The sequence below is a fragment of the Lissotriton vulgaris genome, chromosome 11, assembly GCF_964263255.1.
Source record: "Lissotriton vulgaris chromosome 11, aLisVul1.2, whole genome shotgun sequence".
NCBI classification, from domain to species: domain Eukaryota; kingdom Metazoa; phylum Chordata; class Amphibia; order Caudata; family Salamandridae; genus Lissotriton; species Lissotriton vulgaris.
In genome coordinates, this window is record NC_141699.1 from 323,879,033 (window position 1) to 323,892,913 (window position 13,881).

A 13,881-nucleotide genomic window follows, 5' to 3' on the forward strand; every position below is an offset into this window, starting at 1 on the left:
TCGGGGCGTTCCCCGGGAAGCGCACCGGAAGCGCTCCAAAGCAAAAAATAAAAAAAAAAAATGGGAAAAATTGTAGGGAGTGGTAGCCCTATTCTTAAGTGGTTTTTACGAAAATTAACTTTGATAAAATATATATTGTGCTACATTGGGCTATATATATGCCAAAATGTAGCCCAAATGTAGCCCAATGTAGCCCAATGTAGCCCAAAGATGGCCACCAGAGACCAAAAAATCCAAATGTAGCCCAAATATCAGCTAGATGTAGCCCAACTGTAGCCCAATGACAGAATGTACCAGAGTGTTCTAAAGAACAACTAGAGTGCAAACAGTCTTACATATAAACTGAGACTTATAGTTAGGAATTAGCATTTAAAAAACGTTTGAAATTCACTGAAAAAACCAGAGGTTTCACACCAGTTATAGTTAGGAATTAGCATTTAAAAAACCTATGAAATTCACTGAAAAAAACATAGGTTTCACACCAGTTATAGTTAGGAATTAGCATTTAAAAAACCTATTAAATTCACTGAAAAAAAAATAGGTTTCACACCAGTTATAGTTAGCTGGAAATTTTACTGATATAAAACCATTGAAATTCCCACGTTATAGTTAGTCGGACTCACTATAACTTGCGCGTGCAATGCACTGCTGATGACATCACATATTACATCACTCATGACATGGTCAGTGACATCACTCATGACATCACTGATGACACCATCCTTGTAACACAGTGACAGACCTCCTTTCACTGTAAAGTAACCTCTGAAACACATATTCAAAAATAGAAACTAACATTAACAAAAAAGTGGATATACCCATACCAGTTACAACAACCAATTCAGTAATTTCACCATCTATATACAAATTCACACATTCACCAACAGTTTTATGTATTCACTCATACATATACTCACTCATCATATGTAGTGATACCCCTATTCATTCTGTTACACACCGACAGTCATCAAAAACTTACTCATACATATACTCACACATGCAAATAAACTAATAAACATCCATTTATTTGCATATACAACTATACACACATTAGCACATTACTTCTAAGGAAACTTACACATACTTACTCTCTTAAACAATCACTTATAGAAACACATACTTATTTAAACAGGAACTCTTTCAATCTCTCACTCTCACATATACTTACTTATATACATCAATTCTCATATATACAAGATTAAAACATATGTAGTTACTCATAAAGACACTAGTGAGAGAGGCATTCACTCTCTAACACACACATATACACACTCATCCACCCATACAATCCTACATAAATGCTGTCTTCAAAACACATACAAACAGTGAGTCAGTCATTGATGCATCTATGTGCTAAGTAACAGCCCCACCAAACCATACAGACACTCATACTGATACTAAAAAAACATCTAACCCATATACACACACATGTAGCTACTCACCAACCCATGCAGCCACTTATACATAAAGTAAAACACTGATACATATATTTAAATATTTAAACATTACTCGCTAATATATGTATTCACTAAGATACACTTAATAAGCCAGTTAACCAATCAATTTAAAAAAAAAAAAAAAAAACAATTAGACACTTATTTAAACATTTATTCTTCCATCGACCTTAACATATACATATATAAAACATATTTATTTTTCAGAAAGGCACATATTCATTGGATGGTGTCATCAGTGATGTCATGAGTGATGTCACTGACCATGTCATGAGTGATGTAATATGTGATGTCATCAGCAGTGCATTGCACGCGCAAGTTATAGTGAGTCCGACTAACTATAACGTGGGAATTTCAATGGTTTTATATCAGTAAAATTTCCAGCTAACTATAACTGGTGTGAAACCTATTTTTTTTTCAGTGAATTTAATAGGTTTTTTAAATGCTAATTCCTAACTATAACTGGTGTGAAACCTATGGTTTTTTCAGTGAATATATATATATATATATATATATATATATATATATATATATATATATATATTACCTACTGCCGGTCGCCAGTAGGTATATATAGTTAGGATTTTTTCTCTATGGGACTTTTGAAAATTCTATGTCTAATAACTTTGGCGTTTGTGGACAGAATCGGCTGAAATTTTCAGGAAAATGGCACATTTTGTTTCTGAGCAGCCCCTAAAAATTTGGGGGGGTTTCGTCAAGGGGGGGGCGAGAAAAAAGGGGGGTCCCAAAACGCGTTTTTAACATTGAGTTTTCCATAGGGCGTTTGGCCTCACTTTTAGCTCGAACGGCTGAATGGATTTGCACGAAACTTCGCAAAATTGTAGGGACTGTTAGCCCGATGTGCCTTTGCTGGGTCTCAATATATGTGCTCCAGTGGATTTTGAGAAATTAACGTTTAAAAAAACAGATATATCTGTGACAGCGTCCCGGGTAGCGCTCCGGTTCGCGTACTTTTCGCGTAACGGAGCTTTGCGAAGCGAAGCTGATTGGCTCTCCGGTGTCTGTCAACATTCTAAACAGTCCGGAGCGGCCGCCATCTTGTCTCTCGGTAGGATCGAGAGACAAGAGGAGGCCAAAACGAAGGGGCAAATGACCATAAGGGGGCATAGTAGATCCTCCCTGACCCCCAATGTTTCATGTGGAGGCTTTAAAAGGGCCCCGCGGGGCCAAAAAATAAAAAAATAAAAAATCGTTTTTTTTTCGTGGGGTGTGCCCGATACGCGCACCGGAAAGCGGTCCGGGGAGCGTACTAAAAGGAAACAAGAATGATTGACTTTTAAAATATTGTATGTTTATTGATTGTTCGTTTTGTTGGTTTTTTTTGTTTATTTTTATTTACGTAGCAACATGTAGGTACCAATGCAGAGTCTAAAAATCAATAAACACTGTCTCCTTTGTAGATATCTTGCAAGTTGTTTCTGAAGTTTTTGTGGTATATGGAATTCATACCATAGTCTGTCTGGAAAGCCGAAACAATATGGAGGTAGGAGATGATAAAGAGATGTTAAATACACATTGGAGATAATATAGTGGAAGAAAGGAAGTAACTATGAGCAAACTTAGTATGCACAGTATATTTAAAGTCTGACTTTACATTATAATCAATTTGCTACTAGTTTACAAAATACATATGAAAATGAATAATGTGTCAAACAATTTTTGAATTATTAAATAAAAATTTATTTTTCTGATTCTTTTTCAAAATTTAAAAGAAATTCTAATAATTCATTATCATTTTTTTTTTCATTTTCAAGTAGGAAATCTACGGCTTCCACACATTGCAGAAGTTCATTGTTCCGTGAATCATCATTGAATTCATGGTCAATTTCTGAATCTGTTTTGGTTCCTGCAACAATTTCCAAGTTATTTTTCTGTTGTCCTTCCATTTGGAAAGGGGCGACCATTCGGTCCCCCCGAACGTATGGTGGAGTACCACGATCCCCCCGGGAAGCCATCTTGGGCGGGAGGCGAGTCTCGGCTGGTATGCCCGAAGCGGCGTAGCCGGGGCGCGCCTTTTCCCGCCCTGGAGTGGGTTGTACTAGACACTGACGCGACCGGCCACGCCCTCGGAGGCAGGCGGGGGCGGGTTTACGCCCGCCCTGAAGACGGATAAAAGGAGCAACGAGCCAAGAAAGCATCCTCTTGTTCCTGTGCTCTGAAGCTGCACCTCCCCGCTGCACGTGAGCTCGAGACGGAACGAAGAGCAATTTTGAGCGTTGTAATCTTTCTTTTGTCTTACAGAGATTCCGTCTGAGAATGCCCAAGAAAGTCGGAAAGCGGGTCAGCACTGATCAGATGCTCCGCATGCTCATGAAGGAAGTAGCCGATTTGAAGAAGCAGATGGCGGCTAAGGACGGGGAGGGAGGGCCGAAACGGCCTTTGCCGGGAGCAGTCCCGGGTGGGAGAGGCAAGAGGTCCAGAAGAGGGGCACTCGGGGGGGAAACCCCGGTCCCCGAGAGCCCACTTGAGGAGCCAACCCCGGTGCCGAGAGAGGGGAATCCGATCCCCGTGGTGGTCACCCCCGTGAGCGGGGAGGATATGCCGCCCGAGTTAGCGGCACAATTGGCAGCGTGGTTGGGAAAGGATAACGAGGGCACCACGGCTGACGACGCCAGGGCAGTGATGAGGAAAATGCGGGAAGCTAGGGAGGCTGCGAAGGCATCGTCTCCTGTTACCCCGCCAGTTCCGTCGGGGGAAAATGCGTCTGGTTCAGGTAAGCGGCCATTGCCGATCGCGGGGGAAGGGTCTGTACCTTCGCGGAGGGAAAAGGTGGCTCAGCATGTCCCAATGGAAATTAAGGAAAAGATTTGGGCGAATAAGTATGTGAACATTTTTTCCTTGCTTACCGATCATTATGAGATGGAGCATGTTAAGAGCCAAAAGGAGCTCATGCATCCGAGTGTTTGGCGTGCAAAAATGGCCGCCTTTAAGATTGACGAAAACATTGGTACTTGGGGCAGAGCGTGGGGCATTTTTACCTCCATTATGGGCGAGCGCAGGCCCGAGTTGCTGACCGAGTTGCCTATTTATCAATCACGTATCATGGAGTATTCCGGGGCATATGGGGGCAATCAGTGGTTTTGCTATGACAACCTGTTCAGGAAAGCTAAAGAACACGACCCAATGTTGACTTGGGATTGTTATGACTCCGTGTCTTGGCAAAAGATGGAGAGTACAGGAATGTTGAAAGTACCATTGTTAGGGAGTAACAGGGGTGAATCTTCCCGCCAATACTCGGGGACGCCCTTTCGGACGGGTACAGGTAACGAGTACCACTCGAAGCAGAATGGCAACACAGGTAAAAGGGGGATTTGTTGGAATTTCAACAGAGGGAAATGTACGAGGCCCCAGGGGTCATGCAAATTCAGACATGAGTGTGGGGGGTGTGGGCAGCCATCCCATCCTGAGTCCATGTGCAGAGCCAAAACGGGTGATAACGGGGGTAAGGGAGGCGCCAAACAGGTCTAATATAGTCCGAGGGGCGCCTTTACCTACCCCGATTGATACCATGGCAATGATTCCTTGGCTCAACGAATACCCGGATCATGCTTCCGCTGGGGTGTTGCGAAACGGGTTTTCATATGGTTTCCGCATCCCAGTGGGGGATTTTCAGGGTGTAGCATATTGTAAGAATCAACTGTCGGTCTTGCAGCATACGGCGGTGGTACAGGTGAAGATTGGGAAAGAGGTGACTCGAGGTCGTGTCACCGGCCCATTTGATTTACCACCGGTTGCTAACTTTGTTTGTTCCCCTTTAGGGGTGGTCCCCAAGAAGGACCCGGGCGAGTTTCGGCGGATACATAACTTGTCAGCCCCACGTGGTCTTTCCGTGAATGATGCGATAGACCCGGAAGTGTGTTCGGTGCGGTACGCATCTTTCGATGAGGCCGTCGCCATGTTGAATCGCCTGGGGCCCGGGGCGCTGATGGCAAAATCAGACATCGAGTCAGCGTTCCGGTTGCTCACGGTACACCCAGACGATCAGCGTCTCCTTGGTTTCATGTTTCAGGGTCGCTATTACATGGATAGATGTATGCCAATGGGATGCTCTATATCTTGTGCCTATTTTGAAAAGTTCAGTTGTTTTTTGCAATGGGTCTTCACAAGGAAGACGGGTTTTCAACATGTTATGCATTATCTCGATGACTTTCTGTTCCTGGGGGCAGCCGGGGATCCAGGATGTGGACAGGCCTTAAATGAATTTTGTGTCTTAATGAACCATTTTGGTGTGCCATTGGCGCCAGGTAAGACTGTGGGTCCCTCGACTTGCCTCGAGTTTCTGGGGATCGAGCTCGACTCGGAGGAAGGTTGTTTTCGATTACCGAGAGAAAAAGTGTTAAAATTCAGGGCATCCCTCGAAACGTGTATTAATGAGACTAAGGTAAAACTGCATCAATTGCAACAAATGGTGGGCCAGTTGAATTTTGCCCTGAGAGTAATGCCGATGGCCCGCCCCTTTTCCCGCTCGATTGCTCAAGCCATGGTCGGCCTGAAGGAGGGTCATCACCGCACGAGGCTCTCGGCTGAGGTTCGCCAGGACATGCGCATTTGGTTGGCATTTCTGGCGGATTTCAATGGTCGAATTGTCTGGAACAAACCAGCGCTGTCCTCCGATGAGCTGGGGCTGTGGACCGATTCGGCAGGGAGTATTGGTTTTGGGGCCATATTTGGCACTCAATGGTCGGCACAAAGATGGCCGTCATGGTGGCACGAGGACGGGCTGACGAGTAACATTGCTTTTCTCGAACTTTTCCCTATTCTGGTGGCCCTGAAAACTTGGCCTGAGGGGTTTCGGGATCACTCTGTGGTGTTCTGGTCTGATAACATGACCGTGGTTGAGTGTATCAATAGTCAGGCAGCACGATGCAAATGGATTCTGAGACTGCTCAAAGAAATTGTGTTATTGTGTATGCAATTGAATGTGCTATTTAAGGCAAGACATGTGCCGGGGGTAATGAACCAAGCGGCTGATGCGCTTTCTCGTTTCCGTATGCAGGCCTTCTGGGGTTTTCTGCCCACAGCGGACCCGGTGGCAGCACCCTTTCCCGAAGCTCTCTGGTCTCTCGGTGCCCCAAACTACAAAACCTCGTGGGAGAGAGTTTAGCACCCAGGACGAGGAAGGCATATGAAGGGGCGTTCCGTTCCTATTGGGCCTTTTTGGGGGCTGCTAGGGGGGAGCTTTGGGGCCAGGAAGAGTTTGTAGTAAAATTTCTGCTGTCTTTACATCAGGCAGGCAAATCAGTAGCTACGGCCCAGAGGCATCGGGCCGCCATTTCATTTATGGCAAAGGCTCATGGGATCCAGGACCCAACAGCGTCTTTCGTGGTGCAGAGAGCGCTACGTGGGTGGCAACGCCTTGAGGGTCGCAGAACAGATGTGAGGCACCCGATAGGTCTGGATAGGTTGGCCCTGTTATTATCCGTACTCCCTGCAACATGTTCATCCCGGTATGAAACAGTGTTATTCCGAGCCGCTTTTGCGCTAGCATTCCATGGGGCTATGCGGGTAAGCGAACTAGTGGCGAAGAACAAGCAGGATACGATGGGGGGACTGTGCCGAGAGCACATTCAGGTCAAAGGGGAGACGATATCTGTCTCGTTTGTCAGGTCCAAAACCGATCGGGGTGCGATTGGGGACTGCATAATCATACAGAGGATTCCCGGGTCTTCCATGTGCCCGGTTCTTTGCGTGGAGGAATATTTAGCACTGAGGGTGGCATCATGGGGGGGGACTTTGTTGAGACACGCTGATACCACCCCACTGATGAGGTTTCAGTTCCAGCGGGTGCTTGCGATGTCGATTTCGGCCGCGGGCTTGAACCCCGGCGAGTTTGGGACCCATTCCTTTCGGATAGGGGCTGCCACAGAGGCTACAGCCAGGGGTCTGAGTGTAGAAGAGGTAAAACGTGTGGGGCGTTGGTCCTCGAACTGTTATAAAAGGTATGTGCGGTTGCACATGTTGTGAAGCTGTAATGATGTACTCAAGCTTCTTGTTTTGTTTGGTTTTCAGTTGCGCAAGCCTACGAGGCGGGGCGGACTGTGCAGTCGACCCGACACCTGGGGACCAGCGGTCAGACATCACCGGCTGTGAAAAAGGAGGTGTGGGTCGTGGGCCACTCATACGTGAGGCGTGCCGCGGACGTATTCAAAGCAGGTGACATGATTCACATGGCTGGGGAATACGGGTACAGTGTGTCCTTCTACGGAAAGGGCGGGCTCTGTATTGACCAGTTTCAATCCTTCTTCGAGGGTTTATTAGGGCGGACAAGGTCACCGCCGTCTATAGTCATAGTCCATCTTGGGGGCAACGATTTGGTGGCCACTGGTAGACGACTTCTTCTTGAGGCAATGCTTTCCACAGTAAGTTGGTTGGCAAGAAGAGTTCCAGGGTGCACAATTGCATGGTCCCATATGATCCCACGAAAAGTGTGGCGGGGGGCTGTTTCGGTTTCTGCTCTAAATCATTCAGTAAGGAAAATAAATAACAAAGTGAGTAGATTGTTTCGTTCAAGTACACTGCATTCTGTTTCGCATGGTTGTATCAAGGGGGACAGTATGTATTTGGGGGATGGTGTTCATTTGTCCCGGGTTGGGAATGAGTTACTCATAGGAGACCTCATAGCTTGGTTAAAGAGTTTGAAACATGACCTTTAGGCAGGAGTTGTTGTGGGGGGTCCGGATAGCCGGTCAACTATCCGGCCTGTGGCGGTAAGGTCATGATCGGTGAGCAGTAATTGGAAGATCCCTATGGGGGGGCGTCACCCATTACAGATGGGAGCGCTCGGGGGAGGTGGCCATTGGCCCCTCAACGGGGAGGCGGTCCCGTCTAAGGATAGGCCGCCGGAAGGAAAGGAAAGGTGGTCAAGGCCCCTTCCTGGATAGGAGGGGCTACGGGCCCTCCTGGGGAATTTCCTGGGGCCAGGACATCTGCGACGGCAGATGGGTAAGTTGTGTGGGGTTCGGGAGGGGGTTTACGCTACCTTTTAGACACCTCACACGAGTCCTCGGACGACCGTTAAATGGCGTCGAGTTCATTGGGGCCCCCGTCAAGTCAAAGGGAAATTGGTAGATGCACTTGAGGTACGCCTCTGTGCGGTTGGTCCCCTCACAAGTGAGGGTGGTATTTCTGGTTTAGGGATCTGACACCGGTTACGACCTTGCCGTTGGCCCTTAACGTTAGGATGTACAATTTCAAGTCAAATGTTTTTCTAGGATCTTAGTTCGGCTAGGAGAACCTTTGTATTAGAGATCTGTTAAGGTTAGCCAAACATCGTAATGTGGAAATGAAATTGTACATAATATGAAACTGTTATTTTAATGTTTTGATTTTGTTTCATATTTTAATAAATACGGCCGGGAGGGTCACTCCCTCCCGCCTTCCAAAAGTTCAGAACCGTTTCCGGTTTCCCATCCTTGGGGATTGTGTTGAGAGGGGGTGGCGGGTATCTCAGCCATATGGAAAGGGGCGACCATTCGGTCCCCCCGAACGTATGGTGGAGTACCACGATCCCCCCGGGAAGCCATCTTGGGCGGGAGGCGAGTCTCGGCTGGTATGCCCGAAGCGGCGTAGCCGGGGCGCGCCTTTTCCCGCCCTGGAGTGGGTTGTACTAGACACTGACGCGACCGGCCACGCCCTCGGAGGCAGGCGGGGGCGGGTTTACGCCCGCCCTGAAGACGGATAAAAGGAGCAACGAGCCAAGAAAGCATCCTCTTGTTCCTGTGCTCTGAAGCTGCACCTCCCCGCTGCACGTGAGCTCGAGACGGAACGAAGAGCAATTTTGACCCACCCACCAGCCCCTGAGGACAGCTAGTTGTTTTGAATAAAGTTTTGATGTGGTAACTCTATTTCTTGCAGGTTGTGATGATTGTCGTAATAATTTTGAATATGCAATAAAGATGGTCACTTTCAGTAGGTTTTGCAAATAAAGTGTTTTGCAGTAATGTTGATCAGTAATCATGCTTGTAATAAGTCATAATTGTTTTTGTAATTTAGTAATTTAGGTAGATTTGTCGTATTTATTGTCGGGCGGTAAGGTCATGATCGGTGAGCAGTAATTGGAAGATCCCTATGGGGGGGGCGTCACCCATTACGGATGGGAGCGCTCGGGGGAGGTGGCCATTGGCCCCTCAACGGGGAGGCGGTCCCGTCTAAGGATAGGCCGCCGGAAGGAAAGGAAAGGTGGTCAAGGCCCCTTCCTGGATAGGAGGGGCTACGGGCCCTCCTGGGGAATTTCCTGGGGCCAGGACATCTGCGACGGCAGATGGGTAAGTTGTGTGGGGTTCGGGAGGGGGTTTACGCTACCTTTTAGACACCTCACACGAGTCCTCGGACGACCGTTAAATGGCGTCGAGTTCATTGGGGCCCCCGTCAAGTCAAAGGGAAATTGGTAGATGCACTTGAGGTACGCCTCTGTGCGGTTGGTCCCCTCACAAGTGAGGGTGGTATTTCTGGTTTAGGGATCTGACACCGGTTACGACCTTGCCGTTGGCCCTTAACGTTAGGATGTACAATTTCAAGTCAAATGTTTTTCTAGGATGTTAGTTCGGCTAGGAGAACCTTTGTATTAGAGATCTGTTAAGGTTAGCCAAACATCGTAATGTGGAAATGAAATTGTACATAATATGAAACTGTTATTTTAATGTTTTGATTTTGTTTCATATTTTAATAAATACGGCCGGGAGGGTCACTCCCTCCCGCCTTCCAAAAGTTCAGAACCGTTTCCGGTTTCCCATCCTTGGGGATTGTGTTGAGAGGGGGTGGCGGGTATCTCAGCCATATTGTATGCTGTAAAATGAATTTTTAAAAAATATATCAGTACAGATAGGGCACTATTGGGTTTAAGTACAGACAGGTAGTTTGGTTTTTTAAACAGTGATTTTTTCGTTGGGCAGTGTATGGTATCAAACTGGAAGTAGAAATATGAAAAAAATTATGAAATAAACTCTAAGTCAATTCTGAATTATACAAGACAAGTCTAACTCCATCCATAACTAAAACAGAGAAGTCTATTTTATTCTATAAGTATTACTGAGTGATAGAATATAACTATCAGAAAATGTTTTCCTAATTATCTTACAGTACAGAACATACTTCAGTTTTTAAAATAATATCTTACCTTTTAAATAGAACTTGAAGTTATCAGTTGAAATGTAGTTGATATGCACTTCAAGAAGTAGTAGTCAAAATGGCTGTTTTTCTCTCTCTTTGTTTATATATATTCAGGTACATAACCAATCAAATGTCATGATATAATAGTAGAAATTGAAAGTAATATTTTAATTGGTTGTCAATTCTAACACTTCCGATATGTTTTGTGAAGTAATTTACCTCAGGGATTTTAGAGAGTTCTACATTGTAAAAGGCTAAATGGAATTCCAACCAAATTTGTGAAAATGGTAGGGATTGGTATGTAGTATGAGCTAATGTTTAATTGGTGAAAGTGTCTCCAGTGGTTTTTCTGTAAATTACTTTCCCACCTTTTTTGAGCGAGTGCTTGTCAGTGCCTGTCCCGGTACGCGAACCTGCAGCGTTACGGGAGTCCTCCATTTTGTGTTTCGGTAGAATTGAGATACAAGATGGAGGGTAAATAATGTTCAGAATGGGTAGAAGGGGGTACTTTAGACGTATCCTGACCCCCTAGGTTTTCTGAGGGTGGCTGAGGAGGCTCATATATGTCGGAAAAAAAAATTGAATTTTTCGCGCGGTTAGCTGCCGGTACGCGAACCGGGTAGCGAACCGGGAAGCGAACATAAGTGAAAATTAGTGAAAAAAGGTACATTCGAAATTTCAAAAGAGTAAATAAAGTTAAGGTAGCTCTGAAAAGAGGTTTTGGGTTCTGTGTAAGTTCTAGGTACTTATAAGTAGGAACCAATACACATTCTTAAATTTAGTATGAAAACTCTGTTCCCCTCATCTGAGAAATGCACGCCATCTCCTCTGTAGATATCTTGCATATAGTAACGCAAGTTATTGTTGTAGATAGCACCCATTCCATGGTCTCTCATGTAAGCTGAAACAGACTTATTTACATGCTTCCTCGATTTCTCAATTTGTGGACAAAATTGATTGGACCACCTCCATTTTTGTCTTTGGCATATATTGGAATATACCAAGGCAGTTTGAGGAAAAAGTGTCATCAATTGCTCAAAGGTGTCTTTTAAGAGCATTTCCAGACCTACCCCAGTCAAAGTGCCCAAATCATTTCCTCCACATTGTACTATTATGAGGTCAGGGTTTGGCAAATGTAAAAAGGTTTTCACCAATGGTACCAATTGGTGACATTTCAATCATCTTCAGCCAATCCATTTGATTTCCACATTTTGTAAATTGAGGTTGTGTAAATTTCTGTTATCAGCATACCTGTGAGCCCAGTGGATGTAGCTATGTCCAAGAATCCAGACAGAAAACATGGTGAGAGAAGTTTTTGCTGCAGTCAGATGAAGTGTGGGAATGAAATGGCAGTTGAAATAGTGAAGTTTGTAATGAAAAAAAACTGTGGAGTTTGAGTGCAAATGATTCATAAGTAGTGATTGGTGTATTTCCATTGCTGAAAACAGAAAGTTAGGGTGCATGGATGTGTTCTTTGAAAGATGTAATTTGAATGGTTATTTAAAAATGATGTTATGAAACATTGCAGTGGATTAGCAGGTGTACTGAGAGTTCAGAGTTCATTTGAAACATTGTTGTGTGAACTTGTAAACATGAGAGGTCTGGCAGGGTAGTTGCTATGGAAAAAGGGCAGAAAGGGCAGAGGGGGAAAGGGTGTTGATTTGAAAATAGTGAGGGAAGAGTTTTGATTGGCTGACATGAGAGATATGTGTGATGAATATCAGCATTTCAGTGCCTTTGTTGGTTGCAGCCTCCGGAGTGCATACCTTTAATTCTGCTAAAGAAAAATTGGTGTGTTTATGAGACTGTTTTGAAATTCAAAAAGAATTTGTAAAGGTGAGTTATCGTTTCTATATTTTAGATAAAGACTAGTATGTTTTTTTGCGTAAATAAGAAAGCCAGCTGTGTATTTAAAATGATGTTTTGAGTCAAGTGTTTGCATTATGCTTTCAAAGATGATTTTGCATTCTTTTACCAATTGTAATTGCAGATAATGTAAAGTATTAGTACTGACAAGGTGTGGTTGTACATAGGAGCTGTGCTGTGTTTTCAAATTATGATCAGAAAATCGTTTTTAAGGAAAAGGAATGCTTTAAAAAATTATGAGAATTTATTCACTTGTGATGTGACTCCTGCAATGCGTCGTTTTTGCGAAACAGATGCATGATGCATCTGTGTTGTTATTGCCCCATGCTGCTCTACAGTGTACATGTATGCTATGTGTGCTTAGCCATTTCAAGTCACTTCCCCCTGGTTCAAGGGCCTTGTAAATACGTCCCCATGTGTGTCTGGTCATTTGTAGTCACTTTCTCCGTGGTGCAAGGCCCTTGTAAATACGCCCCCATGTGTGCTTGAAAAATTTTGATTTTGATTATTTGAGTTACATAGCCATGTTAAAAGTTATTGAAAAAAAGGTGCAAGTACCTTAAAAAAACGTTTTCATGTGTATTAGGGCATTTTAAGTCAGTTCCCCATGAATGTAGGTATATCATTGTTTTACATAAAAGGTTTAAAAACGTTTTTTGAAATCAATTAGGTTTCTTGATATGTACTGCTAGTGTTTCATAGGTCTTTGATGTCATTTTTCAAATTTTAATTTAAGACATTCCCCCTGGAGCAAGGTCCTTGTAAATACGCTCCCATGTGTGCTTGGGTAAATTAAGTATTGATAGGGTGTGCTTCTACATAGGACGTAGACTACATCTGCATAATGAGATAAGTAAGCTGAAGAAATACAGGTGATGTGATTGTTAAATGTGCAAAAATATTTTCACGTTTTTTAATTATATCATTTGTGTTTCCTGACATTACGAATCACATTGTGCAGATGATATTTAGTCATGTTCAGGGAGATAGAGGAGGTCTGGCCTTTGTTCAAGAGTGCAGAGGACATGATTCACTTCTTTGGTAGGCCTGTACATGGCTTATCACCTCTGTACTCTTCAACAAGTCTAAATTTCATCTGCAACCCTGAGTAGGCCACACCTCAAACAAACTTCTAGATAGTCCACACCTTTTTGTCATCCTGAATCAATCATTATGGGCCAGATGTAGGTAAAAAACATTTACCGATTTTAAAATACCGAATTGTACCGATTCGGTATTTCAAAATCGGTAAATGGTATGTAGGTCCCAACATCTGGATTTGTTACTGAATCCTTAACAATTCTTTAATTACCGATTCGGTAAATACCGAATCGGTAATGCCCATTCATTCCTATGGGCTTTGAAGCCCATAGGAATGATTAGGCATTACCGATTCGGTATTTACCGAATCGGTAATTAAAGAATTCACAAG